The following is a 26,811-nucleotide window of genomic DNA, read 5'->3' on the forward strand; positions in this document are numbered from 1 at the left end:
CACAACATTCTTCATCAATGAAACAGAAATGAGAGAAGAAAATGTTGAATATCTAACGGATATAGATATTAATGAAGCAGATATTGTCAAGGCTATAAAAGAAATTAAAAATGGATCGGCAGCCAGACCAGATGGAGCTCCAGCGATTTTGTTAAAAAAAAACTGCAAACACTATCGCGAAGCCGCTTGCAATACTGCTAAGACAAAGTGTAGATATGAGCGAGATATATGTTAAACACAAATTAGCTTATATAACCCCTATCTTCAAAAGTGGATCAAGACTAGAGGCAAGCAATTATAGACCTGTTAGTCTAACATCACATATTATGAAAGTGTATGAGAGGGTAATAAAAAAGAAAATAATGAACCATTTGGTTAAAAATAATTTGTTTAATATGGGTCAACACAGTTTCGTGCCTGGAAAAAGTACACAGACCCAACTGATAGCACACTATGAAAACATATACAAAAATATGATAAATGAAAAAAACACAGATGTGATCTATCTAGATTTTGCAAAAGCCTTTGACAAGGTAGACCATAACATATTGGAGAGAAAAATGAGAAAGCATAATATTGTGGGAAAGATAGGAAAATGGGTAAAAGAATTCCTGCAAAATAGAAAACAGATAGTGGTTGCAAATGACGAGAAATCAGATGAAGCCCAGGTAATATCTGGTGTGCCACAAGGTACGGTATTAGCTGCACTGCTGTTTGTTATTATGATCTCAGACATAGACTGTGATGTTGAAAACTCCGTAGTGAGAAGTTTTGCCGATGACACAAGAATAAATAGAGAAATTACTTGTGATGAAGATAGGAACTCACTACAAAGAGATCTAAACAAAATATATGAATGGGCAGAGATAAAGAGGATGGTATCTAACTCCGATAAATTTGAATTAATAGATTATGGAAACAGAGAAGGAATGGTGTATGCATACAAGGGACCTAATAATGAGACAATCACAAACAAGGAAGCAATTAAAGACCTTGGTGTAATGTTAATTAGGAATATGTTATGCAACGACCAAATAGCAATACTGTTGGCTAAATGTAAAGCAAAAATGGGAATGTTATTCAGACACTTTAAAACAAGAAAAGCTGAACACATGATTATGCTTTACAAAACTTATGTACGTAGTACACTCGAGTACTGTAATGTGATATGGTACCCACACTACCAAAAGGATATTGCGCAAATAGAGTGTACAAATGTCCTATAATGCTAGAATAGAAGAAGTTAAGGACCTTGACTACTGAGAAAGACTGCAATATTTAAAACTATACAGTCTAGAAAGGAGAAGAGAATGCTACATGATAATACAAGCATGGAAGCAAATAGAAGGAATTACTGAAAACATCATGGAGCTTAAAATATCAGAAAGAGCAAGCCGAGGTAGATTAATAATACCAAAAAATATTCCAGGTAAACTAAGAAAGGCGCACAGGACATTAATCCACTACGCACCAGCATCGATAATGCAGCGACTATTTAATGTGCTGCCAGCTCATCTAAGAAACATATCAGGAGTGAATGTAGATGTGTTTAAGAATAAGCTCGATAAATACCTAAGATGCATCCCAGACCATCCAAGACTGGAAGATGCAAAATACACCGGAAGATGCATTAGCAACTCTCTGGTGGATATACGAGGTGCCTCACACTGAGGGACCTGGGAAAACCCAAACAAAAAATAAGGCAATAAGGCATGAAGCAGGTTGCTCATCCGCTTATTTAACCGTCAGCAATCATGGAATGCTGAATGCATATATATATATATATATATATATATATATATATATATATATATATATATATATATATATATATATATATATATATATATATATATATATATATATATATATATATATATATATTGTGATGGCTGGCTTTGACCACCACTCCAAACAGTACACTTATCAAATAGTATTCACCATCATACAGTACTAAGTCCACTAAAGGTGGAATAGTAACCAAACATCAATACGAGTGCAAAGTCAACTCAAGGGGACAAAGAAAATACCACAAAAATTTCCTTAATTTTAATACATAATAACTAGACAGAAATAACACCTGAACCGCAATAATACATTAATAAATGATACACACTCAATCTTAACTCCCTGTAAAAGAAAACAATTACACAAATACAGAAAGGTCATCAACACATGCATACTAAATGGAGAGAGGGTCCAGAAAGGAGAAGGCCAACGAAAAGTGAGAACATCCTAACAAATACAAACTAAATATCCCTATCTAGTTGACGATGGCTGGTTTGATTGAAAGGCTTTCACAAGCTCCAGTAATGACGTCAGCTGACTATCACAGGTCGTGATCACGATACTTAAATAGGTATAAATATTATTACCTTGGGACAGAGAGGTCCCCTTGGCTTTTACTGAACCAAGGGCAGTACACAAAATGTAGGATGAAACGTCCTTGCTGCAGAGAAAGGATATCCAAAACAAGCTCAACAGCTTCACAATGTGGCTCTGCAAAGGCGTGGAATAATATAGATCCAATCACAAATTCGCCGACAATCAGAGCAGAGCGTCTCAAATAATGAGTACCGAGTGGTCCTTGGATCATTCAGTAGCCAACAAAGCCTGACTTTGTGGGGTTACCCGACTGTGGATCGGTTCGCTACAGCGCTGAAATTCAAGCTCCCGCTGTATTGCCCCCCAGTCCCAGATCCCAAGGCACTCGTGCCCTACAAGGTTGGAGGCTCAGAAACACACTAAGGAACCATCCTCAAAAAAAGCCCCTCCAAAACTCCGTTCACGCAGGAGCGCAGCCACGTAACCCACACCACTTGAAAATATAAAACAGCCGTTAGTCCATTATAAACACTAACATAACCACCAGTGAAAAGACAAACTATTAAAGAAAGTAAACAATAAGTCTACAGTATATTTAACCTTATACATCTATAAAAACTTAAATAATTTAGAAATATATAGCAATAATGTTTCACCTCCTCACCCAACCAAAAAAAAAAAAAAATTCCCGAAATTGTTTTTTTTTTCTAAAGTGATTTGAATTACAACATACAGGTTATCACATAATGAAATATTAAACCAACACTCAAAAATTTTAAATATTAAACCAACAATCAAAAATTTTAAATATTAAACCAACACTCAAAAATAATTATTAAACAAACTGCAAAAACATGACAAACAAAAGGAAAGATGGGGGGCAAGTACCAAGGTTTGCAGCTCATAAGGATAGCAATATATAACGAATACTAAAAAAAATCTTAAACCTAAATTAATCACAAGTAAACTTTCCAAAACCAGAAAACCAAAACATCACCATTCGATAAATAGGTACCCAACCTAAAAATTTCACATCACTCATACCGTTAATAAACTTAATTAAGAGTCATTGTACTAACAACCGGATTCTGTATATATAGTCCAAAAGCTATAACCTTTTCCACACTCAATACACTGTTCATTTTCAGGGATACACATCACTCACTATCAATAAATGTTGATCACAAAAACCACTGTCTATTTCAGTGTTAAATATCACACTTATCACCATAGTGTCCAATACATACACACACACCGAACGACACAGAGAAGACCACCACAAGACTCCCCTGCGCAAACAAACAAACAAACTCGATGAAGCGTAATTATTAGCCTGAAAATACAGAATACCAGATTAGTGCCTATCTCTTTTCTTAGCTTATTATAAACCTTATCATACCTGACACCTCTAAACCTTAGTAGATTAACCTTAACTCAGTCTAGGGTACCACACATACACCAGCCTGTAGCACCTAAAAATCGGCTGTGTTGTGCTACAGACCCGTGAGCCCATGACCCATCTAATTAATCAATCATTAGAAAGTACCAATGATCACCCTCACTTTTTAACCTTAAAGATCCCATATAATATACCCAAAACATTATAGTCTTCTGTAAACAAACCATGATTAATAAATCTTAAATATACATTTACTTCTACTCACTACGTGCCCACTTCAACAGCACACACACCATAATTAGAACGATACAGATACTACCTTTAATAACTGCATAGCCCTCTGTCAATCAACTAATATTCAATGCTGCTAGAGAGAAAATCGGCAACAATATTATCTTTTCCCGCGATGTGTGAAAATTCTAAATTCCATTCTTGCAGCATGAGACTCCACCTCATCAATCGTTGATTTTTATTCTTGCATCTGCTGATGAAGGTCAAGGGATTATGATCTGTCAAGACCTTAATAGGTGTATCTGAGGAGGAGAGATAAACCTGAAAATGATTAATAGCGAATATTAACGCAAGAGTCTCTTTCTCCACAGTTGAATACCTACGTTGGGCGGAGGACAATTTTTTTGAAAAGAATGCGACAGGATGAGAAACTCACTGCTCGTCATTCAGCAACAACACCGCTCCTACACCAACGTCACTTGCATCCGTGGCAAGAGAAAAAGGAAGGTCAAAATCAGGAGCTCTCAAGACAGGGAAATTAATTAAAACTCTTTTTAAATTATCAAAAGCCCTTTGCGTTTCATCCGTCCAGACAAATGCTACCTTCTTTCTCAAGAGATTTGTTAACGGATCAGCTATATCCGAAAAATTCCTAACAAACCTTCGGTAATACCCACTCAAACCAAGGAATCTTCTGACATCCCTCCTACATTTAGGGACTACCATGTTTTCAATACTTTCGATATTGGCCTGCTTAGGAGCAACTTTACCATTACCAGCCTCATGACCCAAATATACCACCTTCGCCTTTGCGAAATCGCTTTTCTTTGAATTAATTACCAAATTTGCCTTTTTCAACACCTCAAATAGTGCCCTAATACGTTTTAAATGGGTTTTCCAATCATCGCTATAAATAACAATATCATCAATATACACAACACATCCTTCTAAACCATGGACTAAAGTATTCATTAACCTCTGAAAGGTGGCAGCCGCGTTCTTCATACCAAACGGCATAACCTTACATTGAAACAATCCCTGTGGTGTTACAAAAGCAGACAGGACCCTTGCCCGCTTTGAAAGAGGAACTTGCCAATAACCTTTCAACAAATCGAATTTGCTAATGTATTTGGCCTTCCCCATTCGATCAATACAATCCTCAATTCGAGGTAATGGATAACAATCAGATTTAGATAACTCATTCAACTTACGGTAATCAAAACATAACCTGAAATCACTGTCGGATTTCTTTACCAATACAACAGGTGATGACCAAGGACTTTGACTAGGTTCAATTAGGTCATGTTTTAGCATATAATCCACTTCCTTTGCTACAACCTCATTTTTGAAGGGATTCCACCTGTAAGGAGATTGTTTCACAGGAGTGGCGCTACCTACCTCTACATCATGTTCAAGGACCGAAGTCCTACCCGGTACATCCGAAAATAATTCTTTATAATTAGATACTAAATTTTTCAAAGACCTTTGTTCTTCCTTACCTAAATGTGAAATTACTCCCAAAAATTTTTCCAAAGACTTTCTATTATCCGACCGCCATTCACATCCAATAAAACAATTATCATCAATACCCTCCCCCTCTGAAAAAGAAAAATGGTTATTGTTCTCAGAATCTACCGTATTCCCAATGGTTGCCACAGGAATGACTTTTTCCCGTTCCATATAAGCCTTCAACATATTTACATGACACAGTTGAAAAGGTTTCCTTCTTTGAGGTGTCTCCACTAAATAGTTAACTTCACTTACTTTTTTCAAAATTTTCCAAGGACCTGAAAAAGAAGCTTTCAATGGATTCCCTGGGAAGGGTAACAAAACCAATACTTTATCGCCTACCGCAAAGTCGCGTGCCTTGGACCTTCTATCAAAAAAGAACTTCATTCTTTTTTGGCTACATAATAAGTTTTCACCCACAAATTTCCAAGCCTTGGTTAATTTATCGCCTAGATTAGACACATAATCCAATAAATTAACCTCAGGGACGTCTCCCTCCCAAGACTCACGAACCACATCAAGAGGACCTCGAACACAATGGCCAAACACAAGGCTGAAAGGCGAAAAACCTAAAGACTGACTTGGGACAGAACGAAAAGCGAACAACAAATAAGATAATTCCTTATCCCATTCAGAACCATTAATCAAACAATATTTCTTTACCATGGATTTCAGGGTTTGATGAAATCTCTCCAGAGCTCCCTGGCTTTCTGGATGATATGGAGAAGAGGTCACATGTTTTATATTTAACTCTGCCATTTTATCTCTGAAATACCTGCTAACAAAATTAGAACCACAATCCGATTGAATAATCTTAGGCATCCCAAACCTGGTAAAAAAGTCAATTAGGACCTCTACAATTTTAACACTTTTTATTGTACGTAGTGGTATTGCCTCGGGATATCAAGACATCCTATCCATGATTGTCAAAATATACTCATTGCCACTACGCGTCTTCGGTAATGGTCCAACCACATCAATAATGACTTCCTTAAAAGGTTCGGAAACTACAGGAATAGGACATAGAGGCGATTTTGGAATCCGCTGATTGGGTTTACCGACCCTCTGGCACACATCACAACTATTGACAAACTTCTTTACATCTGCCTTCAACTTCGGCCAATAATAATTCCCTAACAATTTGCAAGAAGTTTTATGAATTCCAAAATGGCCGGGCAAACTACTTTCGTGCGCCAATGACATTATCTCCTTCCTGTAACCAAAGGGAACCATTATCTGTTTCACAATTTCATAATTAACATTATCCACCCCCATAGGCCTACTCAACCTATATAAAATATTATTAATTATCTTAAATTTGGGACCAGTCATATCAGACACCTCCCCTGACTCGATAGGGAGTTCCCGAAACTCCTTTTTCTGGTCTTTGATTAGCTCTTTAGTAGTCCAATTTAACGTGTCCATTACCATTCCAGGATCTACAGCTAGGCTATCACTACGATCTAAACTACTTAAATCTACATCAATTGTTGACTCTGCAGCGTCAACAATTCTAGCACTAGAACGAGTAACTGCTGCTACTTCACTATCAGGGTTTATCAATATCGGACAATTATTATTCTTCATAGCCACAGCATTCCCTATCACAACATCAACCTCCTTAACCGGGAATTTATCTACTATGGCCAATTTCACATTCCCTGCAAAGGAAGGGCAGATCAAATTAAAATTTTCAATAGCATACGACTTTACGGAATCAGGAAAACCAGCCAATAACACAAATTCCCCACTTTTGGGTACAAAATTACAAGGTAATGCCTCCCTTAGAATCAAAGACTGAGCTGCACCGGTATCATGCAAAATACGCACTCGTCTTTTCTCGGACGAATTGGCGAAGGAGACACTACCGAAGGACAAATACCTGTCAAAACAACCAGTTGGGTAGTCATTGATCAGCGGATGTTGTTGGGGTAGGTTCTCTCTCTCTCTCTTCCACGCCCATCACTGGCCTAACATTAGCATTTTGGGATTTTCTAAACGCATAACACATGCTCTTTACGTGCCCCTTCTTATTGCAAAAGAAGCACGTCAATGTTTTCAATTTCTCTGGATTATATATGTTTTGCCTATTACCTCTGTTAGGAGAAAAATTATTATTAGCATTACCCTGATTATTATTACTTCCATAATTATTTCTGTTAAACACCTTAGCATTATTATTCGGATTAGCATTATCATTCCTACCCATCTTAACCCAACTAGACTTCACATTTGTCGTTACTCCCCCTAATTCACTCTTATGAGACAAGATATATTCGTCACTAGCGATGGCTACCTCCTGAACGGTCTCGAGTTTTAACTCTTCGAGGTGGACCTTCAGTTTATCCGGGACACACCTCTTAAACTCCTCCACCAACATTAATTCTTTCAATCTCTCAAAATCTCCTACCTCCTTGGACTTGAACCAATCACTAGCATACTGTTCCTTCGCCCTGGCAAATTCAACAAAAGTTTGTCCCCTACATTTTTCTGAGTTCCGGAAGCGTTGCCTATAAGCTTCAGGGACTAACTCATAGGCCTTCAAGACAATAGCCTTTACACTCTCATAATCTGCTGATAGATCCTCCTCCAGCGTTACATATACCCTCTGAGCTCTTCCAACCAATTTCCTTTGTATAAGAGTGGTCCAATACTCTTGGGGCCACTCCAACCTTGCTGCAATCCTCTCAAATGACACAAAAAACTCTGCTACATTATTCTCTTCAAATTTAGGTACAAATTTGAGAGCCTGCGCTAAATTGATAGCAGGCGTTACTAACCTATTTGGGGAATGGGCGGGGGAAAAAGAAACTGGGTTTCTCATAGCAATCTCATGCTGCCTCTCCTTTTCTCTTTCCCTTGCCTTAAACTTTTCCATTTCAAATTCCATTTGTCTCAGGGCAATTTGCCTATCCAAAATTTCTACTGACACTACATTATCAGGTTTCACCTCTTGTTCCCCACTTGTCTTTACAGTTTTAACATAATCATAAATGTGCAATAGCAATACACCCTTTCTAATGGACACATCATATTCCAATTCAAAATGCTCTGCTACAATTTCCAAGTCTTCCCTATTTAACTCTGCCAACCTCTGTTGCCACCCCTCTCCTCTAAGGAGTTCGAATAGGTTAACAGCAATGATCACTCATTCACACAAAACACTAAATTTACATAAAACAACACCGAGGAGGTGAAAATACACTGCCTGAAAAAAAAATTACCCCAAGAATTAACTTTGCACAAACACAGGTGAATACTCAGGAACGAAAGATCCTGTCACGGTCGCCACTTGTGATGGCTGGCTTTGACCACCACTCCAAACACTACACTTATCAAATAGTATTCACCATCATACAGTACTAAGTCCACTAAAGGTGGAATAGTAACCAAACATCAATACGAGTGCAAAGTCAACTCAAAGGGACAAAGAAAATACCACAAAAATTTCCTTAATTTTAATACATAATAACTAGACAGAAATAACACCTGAACCACAATAATACATTAATAAATGATACACACTTAATCTTAACTCCCTGTAAAAGAAAACAATTACACAATTACAGAAAGGTCATCAACACATGCATACTAAATGGAGAGAGGGTCCAGAAAGGAGAAGGCCAACGAAAAGTGAGAACATCCTAACAAATACAAACTAAATATCCCTATCTAGTTGACGATGGCTGGTTTGATTGAAAGGCTTTCACAAGCTCCAGTAATGACGTCATCTGACTATCACAGGTCGTGATCACGATACTTAAATAGGTATAAATATTATTACTTTGGGACAGAGAGGTCCCCTTGGCTTTTACTGAACCAAGGGCAGTACACAAAATGTAGGATGAAACGTCCTTGCTGCAGAGAAAGGATATCCAAAACAAGCTCAACAGCTTCACAATGTGGCTCTGCAAAGGCGTGGAATAATATAGATCCAATCACAAATGTCGTGCCCTACAAGGTTGGAGGCTCAGAAACACACTAAGGAACCATCCTCAAAAAAAGCCCCTCCAAAACTCCGTTCACGCAGGAGCGCAGCCACGTAACCCACACCACTTGAAAATATAAAACAGCCGTTAGTCCATTATAAACACTAACATAACCACCAGTGAAAAGACAAACTATTAAAGAAAGTAAACAATAAGTCTACAGTATATTTAACCTTATACATCTATAAAAACTTAAATAATTTAGAAATATATAGCAATAATGTTACAATATATTTATATATATATATATATATATATATATATATATATATATATATATATATATATATATATATATATAATTGCATATATATGTATATACATATATATTTATATATATGTATATATATATATATATATATATATATATATATATATATATATATATATATATATATACATATATATAATTGCATATATATGTATATACATATATTTATATATATATATATATATATATATATATATATGTGTGTGTATGTATTTATATATATATTTATATACATATATATATATACTGTATATATACAAATATATATATATATATACATATATATATATATATATATATATATATATATATATATGTGTGTGTGTGTGTGTATGTATTTATATTTATGTATTTATATATATATATATATATATATATATATATATATATATATATATATATATATATATATATATATATATATATATATCCTAATTCTCGTATGAAGATGTGTGTTGTACGTCAAGGTAAATGAACTCTATGATCACGAGAATTCCACAAAGCCTAACTATTCAGCATGTTGTTGTAGCAAGATTTCATCTTGCTTGTGAGGGGAGTTAGATGCCTTTGTGCATTCAAGTAGACAAGGCGTTCACCTGAGAGGGTGTCAGCTGTACAGTGTACTCATGAACTTTTTGTAATAAAGTGAAAAAAACTCATGCTCTGATGTCTCATTATCCGTGGACATGGGACACATTGGTGTTAGGTGTAAAACTACATCTGTTTGTGTATGCTGTGAGCGAAGTTGTTTTTTTACCCAGTAAAATAAAAATTATAGATGCCTAGATACACAAGCACTAACATAACAGACGCTGCTGCTGCAGGAGACGAGAACGAAGGAGTAGTTGGATATAACGTTGCCGATGAAGAATATACACAGGAAATTAGAACCCAAGAATTGGAAAATAAGTTAGATAACTTAGAAGAGTTGATGAACAGAATCTTGGTTGAACAAGAAGAGGAGCAGCACACAACCACAACATATCTGAAGTACTTGAACAAAGTCCAAACGCACACAAGTGAAAGTACACATACACAGCTGACTGAAGATACGCAAATCGTAGTTCGAAAGCTGCCAAAACTCCAGGCAAGTGTTAAGCCTTTTGATGATCATCAGCCTAACGAAGGGTTTAAATCGATTGAAGTGTTTTTGAGAGACATTGAAGTAGTCACATATAGGTGGTCAGAAAGAGAAAAAGCTATTTAAGTAAATAGATTGCTGAAAGATGCTCCTGCAGTGGAGGCAAAGTGTTGGCCACAAGACAGTTTAAGGAGCTATATAGAAATAAAACGACATATGCCTTGCCTGATGCGAGTAAGGGGGACATAAAAGAAAATTACGAACCAGAAATTAGGGAAGGTGAATCTGTTCTTAGTTTTTCAAACCGCATTTTTCGGGAGTGCGATTCGTTCGCTACCCGGAGTGCCAATCTCCCATAATGTGATTAAAAAGCAATTCCCATGAAACATATTTGCAGATTAGTAAACCCATATTAATGTGGTTATATGTTTGATGACAATCGCTCGTTAGCAGACTTAGTGAGCGTGATAAAAAACATCTTAGACAGTTTGCCAGAAGATAAAATGACTGGGAATAACTGGCCCGATTGCTGGAAGTTGGCAGCAATAAGAAGCATTCCCCAACCCCCAAAGCGGGAGAGGGGAGAACATAGTCAGCAGGTGAGAAGAATCTTCAGATGCTGGCAGTGTGGGTGAGAGGGGCACCAACAAGTGGAGTGCCCCAACCAATGATACCCCCACTGTCACACCTGTCAGGCCTACGGTCATCTACCTAGAGAGTACCCAGCAAAAAATGCTGAGGGCGGGCAGGCTGTGACACAAGCACACCTCCTCCCGCCAAACATCCAAGGAAGAGGAAACAGAGGAAGGGGGAGACAAGGAAGATCGATGCCAACCCCCCCCCCCCCCCCCCAACATAACATCAGAAGCAGCAGCCGAGGTAGCACTCCCATCGACGATGGACTTGGTAGAGCAAGCAATGGGACCTCTCTTCCACAGCACTAGGGAGCACCGATATTGCAGCTGAGGTCATTGGGCCGTGCACCATATATTGTAATGGCCGGCTAGAAATGTTTGCAGTTAGGATTGACCTGCAAGATAAATCCATTCGAGCGCTGATCGACACAGGAGCCAGCGTTTCACTGATTGAAAAAATATTCTTCTCAAACCCATTACTTTAAGCGGCATCCATGGTCCTCGACACGCCAGGAGGAAATGAAATATACATAAACCATACAATGATCGTCAACATTAAGGTGGGATCTGTAAAGTTTACACATGATTTTTTTGTCTTACCCACCTTAAGAATTCCAGGAATTGAGGCTATTTTAGGAATTGATTTTATTTCAAGTTATCAAATATGCATTTTTTTGGGGGGAAAGATACAATAAAAGTAAAAGCAGGAGGGTGCATTTTGCCTATAGAAAGTCATGAGAGAGTAAGTTTTTGTACCGGTATGGAGACACATTTTAGTAAGGAATCACCTGTACCTGAGAGAAGAGAAGTGTTGTCTCCCCAGACACTTACGAGCATATCAGTGACCCCGTGTCGGCCTCTTCCGGAAGGGTCCAATGTAGTTGTTAAACCCCATGACAATTAGGCGCATCTAATCTTAGAGGGCTTATCGGAAATAAAAGAGAACAGAGCTCATATAACGATAGATAATTTGTCAAATAAAAGAGTTGTGTTAGGAAGTGATTCTGTGTGTGAATTAGAGTTATGTGAAATTGCTAATAATGTGATGTTGGGGAGACACAACTCTTGCCCTCACAGACTAACGCACTCAGAATTTGTTATACAAGCACAAAACCTATGCCCGTCCGAATATGAACCTGTAGTTAGTGATATTGTCAATAATTATTCTGATGTAATTGCAATTGGAGATGAGCCATCTGGGAGGATTGATCGATTTTTCTTTGCCATTGAAACTGGGCAGGCGGAGCCAATCAGGTCAAGGTCTTATAAAGTACCCATTAATTTCCAGGGAAAGATAGGAAGGGAAATTAGTAAATTAAGGGAGCAAAGGATAATCGAGGAGAGCGAGTCCCCCTAGGCTTCTCCAACTGTAGCTGTTAGGAAAAAGGATGGCCCAGTAAGATTGTGTGTTGATTATAGGAAGTTGAATGCAGTCAGTAAGGATAATGCATTTCCATTGCCCTTGATCGAAGAATTACTTATGAAGTTACGGGATAGTAAATATTTTACAACTGTTGACTTAAAATCTGGATACTATTAAATACCCATTCAGGAAGACAGTAAATGTGAAACGGCATTTATAGCTAACAATCAACTATTGCAGTTTAATTTTCTTCCTTTTAGTGTTAAAAATTCTCCAAGTCATTTCTCTAAAGTAATGATGGCGGTTTTGTCTCCCTTAATTGGCCATAATGTTCTTGTTTATTTAGAGTGTCAGCTGTACAGTGTACTCACGAACCTTTTGTAATAAAGTGAAAAAAACCCATGTTCTAATGTCTCATTATCCATGGACATACATACATATACCAAAGGCACTTCCCCCAATTTTGGGGGGTAGCCGACATCAACAATGAAACAAAACAAAAAGAGGACCTCTACTCTCTACGTTCCTTCAGCCTAACCAGGGACTCAACCGAGTTCAGCTGGTACTGCTTGTGTGCCACAGCCTAACCTCCCACATTATCCACCACAGATAAAGCTTCATAATGCTTAATCCCCTACTGCTGCTACCTCCGCGATCATCTAAGGCACCGGAGGAAGCAGCAGGGCCTACCGTAACTGCGTCACAATCGCTCGCCATTCATTCCTATTTCTAGCACGCTCTCTTGTCTCTCTCACATCTATCCTCCTATCACCCAGAGCTTTCTTCACACCATCCATCCATCCAAACCTTGGCCTTCCTCTTGTACTTCTTCCATCAACTCTTGCATTCATCACCTTCTTTAGCAGACAACCATTTTTCATTCTCTCAACATAGCTAAACCACCTCAACACATTCATATCCACTATAGCCGCTAACTCATTTCTTACACCCGTTCTCTCCCTCACCACTTCGTTCCTAACCCTATCTACTCGATATACACCAGCCATACTCCTTAGACACTTTATCTCAAACACATTCAATTTCTGTCTCTCCATCACTTTCATTCCCCACAACTCCAATCCATACATCACAGTTGGTACAATCACTCTCTCATATAGAACTCTCTTTACATTCATGCCCAACCCTCTATTTTTTACTACTCCCTTAACTGCCCCCAATACTTTGCAACCTTCATTCACTCTCTGACGTACATCTGCTTCCACTCCACCATTTGCTGCAACAACAGACGCAAAGTACTTAAACTGATCTACCTCCTCAAGTAACTCTCCATTCAACATGACATTCAACCTTGCACCACCTTCCCTTCTCGTACATCTCATAACCTTACTCTTACCCACATTAACTCTCAACTTCCTTCTCTCACACACCCTTCCAAATTCTGTCACTAGTCGGTCAAGCTTCTCTTCTGTGTCTGCTACCAGTACAGTATCATCTGCAAACAACAACTGATTTACCTCCCATTCATGGTCATTCTCGCCTACCAGTTTTAATCCTCGTCCAAGCACTCGAGCATTCACCTCTCTCACCACTCCATCAACATACAAGTTAAACAACCACGGCGACATCACACATCCCTGTCTCAGCCCCACTTTCACCGGAAACCAATCACTCACTTCATTTCCTATTCTAACACATGCTTTACTATCTTTGTAGAAACTTTTCACTGCTTGCAACAACCTTCCACCAACTCCATATAACTTCATCACATTCCACATTGCTTTCCTATCAACTCTATCATATGCTTTCTCCAGATCCATAATCGCAACATACACCTCCTTACATTTTGCTAGATATTTCTCGCATATCTGCCTAACTGTAAAAATCTGATTCATACAACCCCTACCTCTTCTAAAACCACCCTGTACTTCCAAGATTGCATTCTCTGTTTTATCCTTAATCCTATTAATCATTACTCTACCATACACTTTTCCAACTACACTCAACAAACTAATACCTCTTGAATTACAACACTCATGCACATCTCCCTTACCCTTATATAGTGGTACAATACATGCACAAACCCAATCTACTGATACCATTGACAACACAAAACACATATTAAATAATCTCACCAACCATTCAAGTTCAGTCACACCCCTTCCTTCAACATCTCAGCTTTCACACCATCCATACCAGATGCTTTTCCTACTCTCGTTTCATCTAGTGCTCTCCTCACTTCCTCTATTGTAATCTCTCTCTAATTCTCATCTCCCATCACTGGCACCTCAACACCTGGAACCACAATTATATCTGCCTCCCTATTATCCTCAACATTCAGCAAACTTTCAAAATATTCCGCCCACCATTTCCTTGCCTCCTCTCCTTTTAACAACCTTCCATTTCCATCTTTCACTGTCTCTTCAATTCTTGCGCCAGCCTTCCTTACTCTCTTCACTTCTTTCCAAAACTTTCCAAAACTCCTTCTTATGGACATGGGATATATATATATATATATATATATATATATATATATATATATATATATATATATATATATATGTGTGTGTGTGTGTGTATATATATATATATATATATATATATATATATATATATATATATATATATATATATATATATATACATATATATATATATATGATAAATTTTGCACATTTAGACGTGTTTTTCATATTCAAATAAGCCATATATATTTTTGATACATTAATGTCTGGATTCTCTTAACGACCTCGGGATCAGAGCCCCAGGCGAAATCACACAAAGACAAGAGCTTGGGTCCGGCCGGGAATCGAACCCTGGTCGGCAAGCTTATATAGACATTGATCACACAAAGACAAGAGCTTGGGTCCGGCCGGGAATCGAACCCTGGTCGGCAAGCTTATATAGACAGTGACTAAGTCACTGTCTATATAAGCTTGCCGACCAGGGTTCGATTCCCGGCCGGACCCAAGCTCTTGTCTTTGTGTGATTTCGCCTGGGGCTCTGATCCCGAGGTCGTTAAGAGAATCCAGACATTAATGTATAAAAAATATATATGGCTTATTTGAATATATATATATATACATATATATATATATATATATATATATATATATATATATATATATATATACATATACATATGTGTATATATATATATATATATATATATATATATATATATATATATATATATATATATATATATATATATATATATATATATATATGTATATATATATATATATATATATATATATATATATATATATATATATATATATATATATATATATGCATATGTATATATATATATATATATATATATATATATATATATATATATATATTTATATATATATGTATATATATATATATATATATATATATATGTATATGTATATATATACGTACATACGTACTGCATCCCTTAGTAAGGTGAAATGGTTTGTGTATCGCTATAATCGGGAATGTTGTACTAGTTAGCATGGCGATAAAAATGGCCAAACCTATGGCTTTTGTCTCGCAGTGGAATAAAAACGCCTTGGAGATTCTTTATGATCATATTATTTCACGAAAAGGGAGACATAAAAGACCTTACAGCTTATCATCCAATAAGTTTATTTCCAGTAAAATATAGGATATTTACAAACATCATATGATCCTAGACTTTAATCAACCGAGAGATCAGGCAGGATTCAGAAGACCATATCCATGAAATCAACCAGCTGATGTAAGAATAAACAACCTATGACATACTAATATGTATAGTATTTATAAAAAATATGAAAGCTTTTGATTCTGTCAAATTCTCAGCAGAAATGAAATCTCTTCAAAAACATAAGATAGATGAATTTTATGTTGGAACACTTGAAGAAATCTATTTAGGAAAAATTTCCTATTGTGAAGGGAGGAATTGCAAAAGATGATACAAGATTTAAATAGAGAAAGCAGACATGTAGGACTGAAAATTTATATGAGTAAAACTAATGTAATGTTCGCTCAAAATGCAAAACAGCAAACAAAACCTATGGACGAATCTCTAGAGATTATTAATAAATGTATATACTTAGGACAGACAGGAGTTGTTTACCCATGATGCGCCACTAAAATTAAAAGAAAAAATAACATGGGATGGAGACGTTTTGGAAAATAAAATGAGATTATGAATAATAATATGCTAAAGTCTCTAAAAGGAAATGTATTTAGAAAGAAAGACAGAAAAAGAACAACATGGATACGAGAGCAAACTGAAGTAGAGGGTAGGACATATAATAAGAATGACATAATAAATAGGCATACACAGAATGGGTTATTAGAAAATCCAAAAGACGATGGATTGACGAACTAAGAAAATTTGCGGGTGTGGACTCTCATAGACATACCATAAACAGACGATAGTTGAAGGAAGTTCCTGAGGACTTTGTTCTGCATTGGATAAATAACGACTGATACTGATGATATATATATATATATATATATATATATATATATATATATATATATATATATATATATATATATATATATATATATATATATATATGATAAATTTTGTACATTTGAACGTGTTTTTCATATTCAAATAAGCCGTATATTTTTTTTATACATTAATGTCTAGATTCTTTTACTGACCTTGGGATCAGTGCCCCAGGCGAAATCACACAAAAACTAGCTTCTGACAGGCCAGGGATCGAACCCTGGTCCAGAAAACTTGTATGAACAGTGACATACCACTTTGCCACGAAGAAAGATAAAAGTCAATGACAATTCTTCTGTATTTATACCTGTTTTTCGTACTTATAATTAAAATCAACCCATCTTCACCATCGTAGCTAATTGGTATGTTTATGACTTGATATTGGATTGATGAGGAATTTTGCACATTTAGATATGTTTCTCATATTCAGATGAGCCAAATATTTTTGATACATTAACGTCTGGAATCTCTTACTAACCTAGGGATCAGAGCCCAAGGCGAAATCACACAAAGACAATAGCTTCTGACCAGCCGGGAATCGAGCCCTACCACTAGGCCACGAAAAAAGATAAAAGTCAAAGACAATTCTTCTGTACTGATACTTTGCAAATTCAAGTTTTTTGTACTTAGAATTGAAATCAAGCCAGGCATGTTTGTGACTTGGCATTCGATTAATGATAAATTTTACTGCAGACACCTGGGAATCATGATTGTTTGGATACTCCTCCGTTCAGCTGTTATTGTCACCTTCCCCTCTATGTATTCTTAGAAGGAATCTGCTGCGGCCTTCACAAGGTTTGACTTCGGTCTTGCTCTTTCTAAAGGACAACGCCGCTCACTTATGTGAGTGGCCAGCAGAATACTCTGCGGGGCAACAACTTTTCTGTCCGCGGGTTAGGTTGCTCTTCAGAATGATTTTTTGCTGGATTCATAAGGTCATATATCTAACACTAAATCCAAATCCTTCTCTGACACATTGACTAGAGCCCTCGACGTCAGGTTTATTGCTACGTCCCTGCCGTTCAATCGTAACTACTCTGTGATGCAGGTTCTACAAGAGGGCGTGCGGAAGCGTTAAATGATCTTCACCACCCACTGCCTGCAAGACGTAACCCACATGAGACTCGATACATTCTCTATTGGTCCTATGGTGGCTGCACATCAACTGGGTAAATACCTCAAGCTCCTTTACGGTCAGGAAGCAGAAGGTTGTGGGCATTGGTTACCTGGTTTTAATCTGAGTAAATGAAAAAGAATAACTGGCCCTTTCTTTTATTCATTCTCCCCTCTCTGAGGAAAATCAACATGCAGGGTCCTCTGCACAGGTGACCTTAAGCTCTTCAGGTAGACCATTGTTCCTTTGTGTAACCTTGTATTGTGTCAATGCTGTTGCATCCCCATAAACTGGCGAGGTGGTATTGGATATGTCTTGGTGACCTCGGATGATCCTTAGGACTCAGAAGAGATCTTACCTTGACAGTCACATTGTTAGTATCGCAGCACACATAGCTTGAGTAGGCCGCAGACCATGCATAACTTGGTTAGCAAGGTGTTAGGGTTTCCCCTTTTATGTGGTAACACACATAAAGGGGAATCTCCGGGTAAAGACAAAAAAAAAAAAAAAAAAACAGATTGGCAGGGACGTCCGCCCTACTAACGGGTGAGTCATACCCCTATAAATAGCGTAGGTTCGTATTCCATTTGCGGTACGAAACAAATGACAAATTTGGAAGAAATTTGTATTTTTCCTAACAATACAAAACTAGCTACTTATACAGGCTTACCCGACAACCCTGCCCTGTTTTGAAGTCCTACCACTAAGAAAGGTAAAGCACAGCCACAGGTGTGAGTGAGAAGGGATAGCTAGTTACCCCATCCTACCCCGACCCCCTAATTAGCGGGATGGGTAATTAACAGAAGCTAAATCCTTTCAGCTTCGCTGAAAATAATACCCATATAAATGGCTACAGTTTTGTATTGTTAGGAAAAATACAAATTACTTCCAAATTTGTCATTACCTCTTGGGATTTTTGTTTAAAGTGTTTTTTTTTTTTTTTTTTAAATTGTCGATATTACCGAGGTTAGGTGGCTAGCCACTTGATCTAAGGCCTAGCTCAGAGCCAAATTTTGATGATCATTGCCAACAATACCAGGTGATGTGCTTTACGTATTACCTATGTAGTCTCCATTGATAATAAGTAATTGGCATTGGTTATCAGACTGTTTCAGCATTGACAGTCCAGAAGGAAAATATCATGATGCCTTTACAATAATTCAGAAAGTAATATTAGGTAAATCGTTGCTACGAAAACTAAACTGATAAAGGGTGTAGGGTAAGTTCTCTTTTTTTTTTGGGGGGGGGGGGCAGGGGGGGGGGCTTATTTATTTCATTGTTTTATTCATGCCTAGGTTTAGCCACTATGTTTTTATTCAAGTATGAAAAAATTATTATAAGTGACTAAGTTGGCTATCTCTCTCTCTCTCTCTCTCTCTCTCTCTCTCTCTCTCTCTCTCTCTCTCTGACACACACCACCATTGCCATCATCATAATTTTTGGAACGCTATTGACCGTAAATTTCACGGAAACTCACTCTCTTCCTCCGTTTCTTTTATCATTTCGGAATGGCTTCACCATATCTTCCATAGTAGTGTTATATACTCCCTACTTGATGAGGTATCTTTTTTTCTTTAAAATGACTCATCTATAACATCAAGAGTTTCGTTATCCCTGAATTATCACTGTGCATGTTGAATTCGAATTAATATTTTGCTAGTTTTCTGAAATAGACAAATCAGTTTGAAATAAGAAATAATATACTACAGTCTTTGAAAATGTGTAAAATATACCTCTTACGTAACGAAGTGGGCAAAATAATTAGGATTTCCCATATGATATAGAAGGATAATTTAGCACCATTTCTTTGGGGTTAAACAGACTACTAAAAGGCTCACTAGATTTGATAACAAATATTCTTTGAGAAACTTCTTTGTTAAATCCATTCAGTACACAATATGTCACAAAAGCATTACATATCATAGCATTCATATATCTTATGAGGGTCATATGTGTGTCATATACAACAATCAGGAGCATTATATAGTGAATCTCTCTCTCTCTCTCTCTCTCTCTCTCTCTCTCTCTCTCTCTCTCTCTCTCACACACACACACACACACACACACAAACTCAAACAATCATAAACCCCAGTTTACGAAGTTGCATTTGCACCCGCGTGTGTGATAACCAAGGAATTAATACCGAAATTATTTGCTACCTCCGTCCTTATTTTGGGTTATTAGTATAAGGAAAAAGTCTCTGGCTGTGAAAAACGACCAATTAATGTAAACTTTTGGTTACCGTTAATGCTGTGGAATATGGAATTAGCATTAACGAGAAGGCTAGAGGGACGATGAAGGAAGGAAGAAAACAAAAATTAACGAAACCTACTGGAACGTCAATAAAAGACACTCAGCTCTTCGCAAAGTAGAAAGGGGCGTAAACAAATAAAATGAAAGAGGATATATAAATTCCATGGATTTACTAAATTTCTTATGGTCTTGTTGCGGAAAGGAAACGTTTTTAAATAGGGCAATATTCAATTTAGATATCTTTACAACTTCAATTACAAATGTCGGCAATATTAAAAAGAGAGGCTTTCGAAGACTATCGTTACTTTATAGTGATGTAAAATTACCGCCTAAATTCTTGTTTTTAATGCCACTTTAAAGGATCTACTTTATATTTACAGATTATGCATTTTTGATACAGACTCATATGATATGCTAATGCACGTACACAGGCACATCCATTTATAAAATAATATATATATATATATATATATATATATATATATATATATATATATATATATATATATATATATATATATATATATATATGTATATATATATATATATATATATATATATATATATATATATATATATATATATATATATATATATATATAGGTGAATGTAGTTCATTGGGACAGGGTAAGATAAGAGTACGGCAGTCTAAGGATACGGCTCCTAGGTTAGGTTAGGTAGAGAACCTTAGGTTAGGTTGGTTAGATTAGGTTAGGCTAAGTAAGGTTAGGTTAGGTGATGTTCTTGTGTCTGTAAAATGTGGTTTTTCACTCTGTCGCAACAAGCTACAAAGACTCTCTCTCTCTCTCTCTCTCTCTCTCTCTCTCTCTCTCTCTCTCTCTCTCTCTCTCTCTCTCTCTCTCTCTCTTTTATATATATATATATATATATATATATATATATATATATATATATATATATATATATATATATATATATATATATATATATATATATATATATATATATATATAAGGGGTCCTTCGAAAGAGTGACATAACAAAACTGATGAAAATAGTCATGAAAATAATGACATATCAGAAAAGTGACAAATCACAAGAGATTTAGGGGATAATATCATTTAGCTCTTAGCAATGATTGCTTATGGTCTGTCTAATAAGTGGAGAAAACACCTCGGTATTCTCGCAGTAGGAAATCTACCCTTGAGGGCTTCGATGGTCGACAACTGAAATCCCACCACAATGAATGAAGGCTTTAACTGAATTATATTTTCTTCTGCATCCGGAATTATATGTTCTAGATAATTATAAAGGATACTATATAACTTATGGTAAAATCGTTGACAAGGTTTCAATGTCCCATCTAAAAACATTATATCATAGCTGGCCAAACTTCGTATATTATCGTTATCTCCCACGCCTATTGACGCAAAGGGCCTCGGTCAGATTTTGCCAATAATATCTATCTTGAGCGTTTAATTCATTACTTCTCCAGTCATCATTACCTGATTCACGCTTCAAAGTCCTCAGCCATGTAGGTCTGGGTATTCCAACTCTTTTATTTCCTTGTGTAACATATTTAAACGTTTGGTGAACTAATCTATCTTAGTGTGTGTGAAGTGCATGCCTAAACTATCTCCATCTACCACTAACCCTGATCTCATCCATATATTGCACTCGAGTAATCTCTCTTATAGCTTTATTTATAATCCTGCTTTCCCAATTATCTCCCAATATTCTTCTCATTATTATTATTACTTGCTAAGCTACAACCCTAGTTGGAAAACCAGGATTTTATAAGCCCAGAGGCCCCAACAGGGAAAATAGCCCAGCATGGAAAGGAAAAAAAGTAAAAATAGAATATTTCAAGAACAGTAACAACATTAAAATGAATATTTCCTATATAAAATAAAAAAAACTTAAAGAAAAAAAAAACAAGAAGAGAAGAGATTAGATAGAAAAGTGTGCCCGAGTGTACAGAGGTTATGGCACTACCCAAAACTAGAGGGCAATAGTTTGATTTTGGAGTGTCCTTCTCCTAGAAAAGCAGCTTACCATTGCTAAAGAGTCTCTTCTACCCTTACCAAGAGGAAAGTAGCCATTGAACAATTACAGTGCAGTAGTTAAGGGACCATTGACGTATAAAATAGGCACATAATCGTCCAAAATTCGAAATTGAGATGATTACCCTATAACATTATATAAGTATAAATACATCATTTGGTAGCTGTTTTTAGCATGTTTGCGCGGTCGTAAGTTTAAATGCTACGGGTTTTTGAATGCCGAGTGATCTTTAAATGCATCTCTCAAGCCAAAATGCATCGCAATTCCCTAGTGCTTTTCACATTTTGGGTTGTAGTTTTCATTACTTTTACGCGTGACTTTTCTTTCCCAGTGCGTTTGTCCGTGAAGGTTTCTCATACTCGTTGCCTAGCAACCATTTGACCGCAGATGCTTTTCATACCAAAACAATCAGGTGAGTTTGTTGACAAAGTTTTCAAAGCTATTCCTGACGGACAATAAGTATTTTGTGTTGTTATTGATTGAATTTGAACTGTTCATTAACTTTACACATATCTCACATTATCATAAACATGCCTAGACCAACAAAACGTGCGAGACATTGCCGAAATAACGCTCATTTAGGAGGAAAAGCTGCCAAAAGAAATCGAGAATCCAAGTGTAAAAATTCGAATACCAATTCTGTACGTTCGTCAGTTGTTCGTAAATTTGTTTACTAATGAAATTATGAATATATCCATTGATAGGTATTCTATTTTTAGTAACGAATATCTTGGGAGTGTTATAGAACAGATGGCCTGTCCATTTTGCTTCGAAAATAACACTACAGTGGAAGTGATTTATAAATGTCTTGATTCAAGAATATCAGTGAAATGTAACGAATGTGAAAACATTATCAATGTTGCTGGGTTTAGGGTATGATGGATTCACAAAATTATGCGAGTGTTTGAGTTTAGGGAAAATATGCTTCAAAACTTACAAACGGTATTCAAGTCGTGTTACTGAGATAGCTATTGCTAAAGTACAAACTTTTCTTATGAATACTAAAGAATTGTTTAGACATTATGAAAATGAATTGGGAATTACACCAGTAAATGATATACTGCCAGCGAGTGTGTCATTTGATGGCAGTTGGCAAAAGAGGGGACAAACGTCACATTATGGATTTGGAGCTGCAATTGAGAGACATACAGGGGTTGTGACAGATTATGAAACTTTGAATAACTATTGTGAGACCTTTAATTCTCATAAAAGAAAACTAGAAAGTAAAAAGATAAGTAATGGGAAATATAGAGAGCTAATGGCAGCTCACAAGCACAAGTGCATCATGAACTATAGTGGGAAAAGTGGAGGTATGGAGTGGAGCGCAGCCGTACGTTTGTGGGCTCGATCAAGGGACTTGAAGTTATGTTATTAGACAATGCTGTCAGATGGAGATAGCACTGAATTTGATAAAATAAAAGAACAGAATGATGGCAAAGGACCATACTATGATATAGGAGTAACTGTCTGGAAAATTTAATGTGTCAACCATGTCTGTGAGCGGTTTCGTAAACCTTTAGAAAACTTGAAGATGACATATGTGAAAGTAGTAAATGGGAGAAGGATGAAATTACTTGCTGGAAAAAATAAGCTCACAGATGATGTTATTGAAGCTCTCACTTTTTATTATGGACATGCAATTAAAAAAATTACTGGAACAAGTGTAGAGGAATTGAGAAGAGCCATATTAGCAGGATTTTATCACTGCTCTTCCACAGATGAATGTAATAATCATGATTATTGTGATGAGTCAGTGGATACCTATTGCTTTTATCAAAAAGCAGTGATGAATTATGAGGTTCCCCAGTCACATTCTACCATGAAAGGGAAATTCATTGTTGATGAGGAAGGGAAAAAACAAATATTTGAGTCTACAAAAGAATGACAAGTGACGAACTTTTGGACGCGTGTCTTCATTGCCAAACTCAGAACTGAAATGAATCTCTACACTCAAGATTGTGGAGATACTGCCCTAGGAATAAAAATGGAAGCAAGAGGATTATTGACTTTGCAGCAGCTCAAGATGTAGCAAACTATAATGTTGGTTATACAGCCAGCCACTTGGATTACTATTTTGGTTTTCCGCGCACTGAAATATCATCAGCATATCTAGCCAGGATGGATGCCAATATGGATTTACCTTTCAAGAAAAAGGCTAAACACAAGAGGAAAATAGTAAAAGACCCAGATTATCAAGCATGGGCAGCTTCATTACAAAGGAACTCTTCAACAAGTCTCCCAATACCACTGGATCAGTCTCACCAACTTTTATGTGGCCTTTTCTCAAAATTAAAGTTTTTCAGATTCTAAGTGCTAAGGCTCCATTATTTTTCTACTTAGAGACTTTATTTGTTTAGCCTTTTATTTAAAAGAACCTCTAAGACTTGGAGGTTCCCAACCTGGGGGAAATTTCCCCCTGGGGGAAATTTCCCCCTGGGGGGAAATTTGAAGCTTCCAGGGGGGAAATAATTACACTACCTACTAACTAAAACAAGCGGAAAATGTCCACATAGTACGTGCGGCAATTTGTTGTTAGCCAATCAATTGTGATATGATCATATCATTTCTCACTGACATGATATTCAAGGGGAGAATTGTAATATCATGCCCATTTCTGAGGCAGGCGAGTGGGCATGAGGGCTGGGCGGGGCATGAAGGGGGAAATCTGGATGGCTGAACTGGGTGCAGGGGGAAATGACTGAAAAAAGGTTGGGAACCACTCTACCAAGCTCATATGTATGATACATTTAGGAATATACAACCCCTTTTTCATTGTTTAGTGATTTTCTTTACTATTCATCATCTATTTATTTTTAATTTTTGTCTACCTGCGTTTATCAGGCATGTCATGTGCCTAGAAAAAAGGAGGTTTGGAGAGTAATAATTCCTTACTTAGATATTTTGATGTATGTAGAGTAATTTAAAAAAAACAAAAACAAGAATTACTCAAAAAAAAAAAAAAAAGACTTAGCAGTACAAAAATTGTCCTATTTTCCTGTGTTTATTTAATTATTTATTTATTCTAAAATTCAGTTCTCAAAATATTACCATAATACTAATTTTTTGGTAAAGGTATGTTACAAGAAACTTCTTAACTAAAAACAATCAAGATTAGATAATGAAAAAGGTAATCTCAGTGTTCTCAGATCTATGAGGACAGAGGAGAATCTATAAAGAATAGGCCAGACTATTCGGTATATGTGTAAGCAAAGAGAAAGTGAACCGAAACCTAAGAGAAGGATCCAATGTTGTACTGTCTGGCCAGTCAAAGGACCCAATAACTCTCTAGTGGTAGTATCTCAATGGGGGGCTATTGTCTACGACTCATTTCCATACACTAACACAGACCTCACTAAACTGGTATGTAGCCTGATTTTCATATGTAATTTCAGGTGATTTTATTTCCAAATTTTACTTATGACCCTGTATTTGATATCATAATTCCTCAATACTTAACTGATTCTACCTCATTAATCCTATCTCATTTCAATAATATTTCATCTTCCATTTCATATTCCGTTCTCATCATCTCTGTCTTTCTTCTATTGATCTTGAACCCATACTCATGTGTTATTTCTTGAGTTCTGGTATGCAAACATAACAAATCCTGTAGTGTCTTTTAATAAGGACAACATCATCAACACACTCCATGTAAGCCAATTGCTAATACCAAAACAAAGTAATCCTTCTCCACCATCTCCAACAGTTATGTGCAGTAAAAAATCAATGGGAAGGATAAACAACATAGGTAACGACACATTCCCTTATAGTAATCCGCTGTTCACAGGAAATTCATTTGATAGCACTCCACTAACATTAACATTGCTCTTGATTTGCTCATGAACAATAAAGTTTAAATATTTAAGAGGAATTCCATAATGATGCAGTATTCTACACAAAATTGGGTGGTGCACGCTATCAAAGGCTTCTTCCTAGTCCAAAAAGGCCATCAGAAGTGAATAACTATATTCTATGTACTGCTGTACTTGATGTCTCAAAATGGGAATCTGGTCAGTACGACTTCTACCTTTTTTAAATCCTGCTATCTCTCCAGTCTCTTTAGAATATGTATAATATATATTTTCATGACAACTTATGAAAGTGGAGTCCTCTGTAATCATTGCAACCACTCAGGTCTCCTTTTTTTTTTTTTTTTTTTTTTTTTGCCATTTTCACCAA

At 36.5% G+C, this 26,811-nt stretch overlaps 1 pseudogene; it reads left to right on the forward strand.

The window, feature by feature from the left end:
- Positions 1-23,773: 23,773 nt before the first annotated feature.
- LOC137646388 (uncharacterized) lies at positions 23,774-24,942 on the forward strand (annotated as a pseudogene).
- Positions 24,943-26,811: the final 1,869 nt, after the last annotated feature.

Source organism: Palaemon carinicauda, chromosome 9, assembly GCF_036898095.1.
Source record: "Palaemon carinicauda isolate YSFRI2023 chromosome 9, ASM3689809v2, whole genome shotgun sequence".
Taxonomy (NCBI): Eukaryota; Metazoa; Arthropoda; class Malacostraca; order Decapoda; family Palaemonidae; genus Palaemon; species Palaemon carinicauda.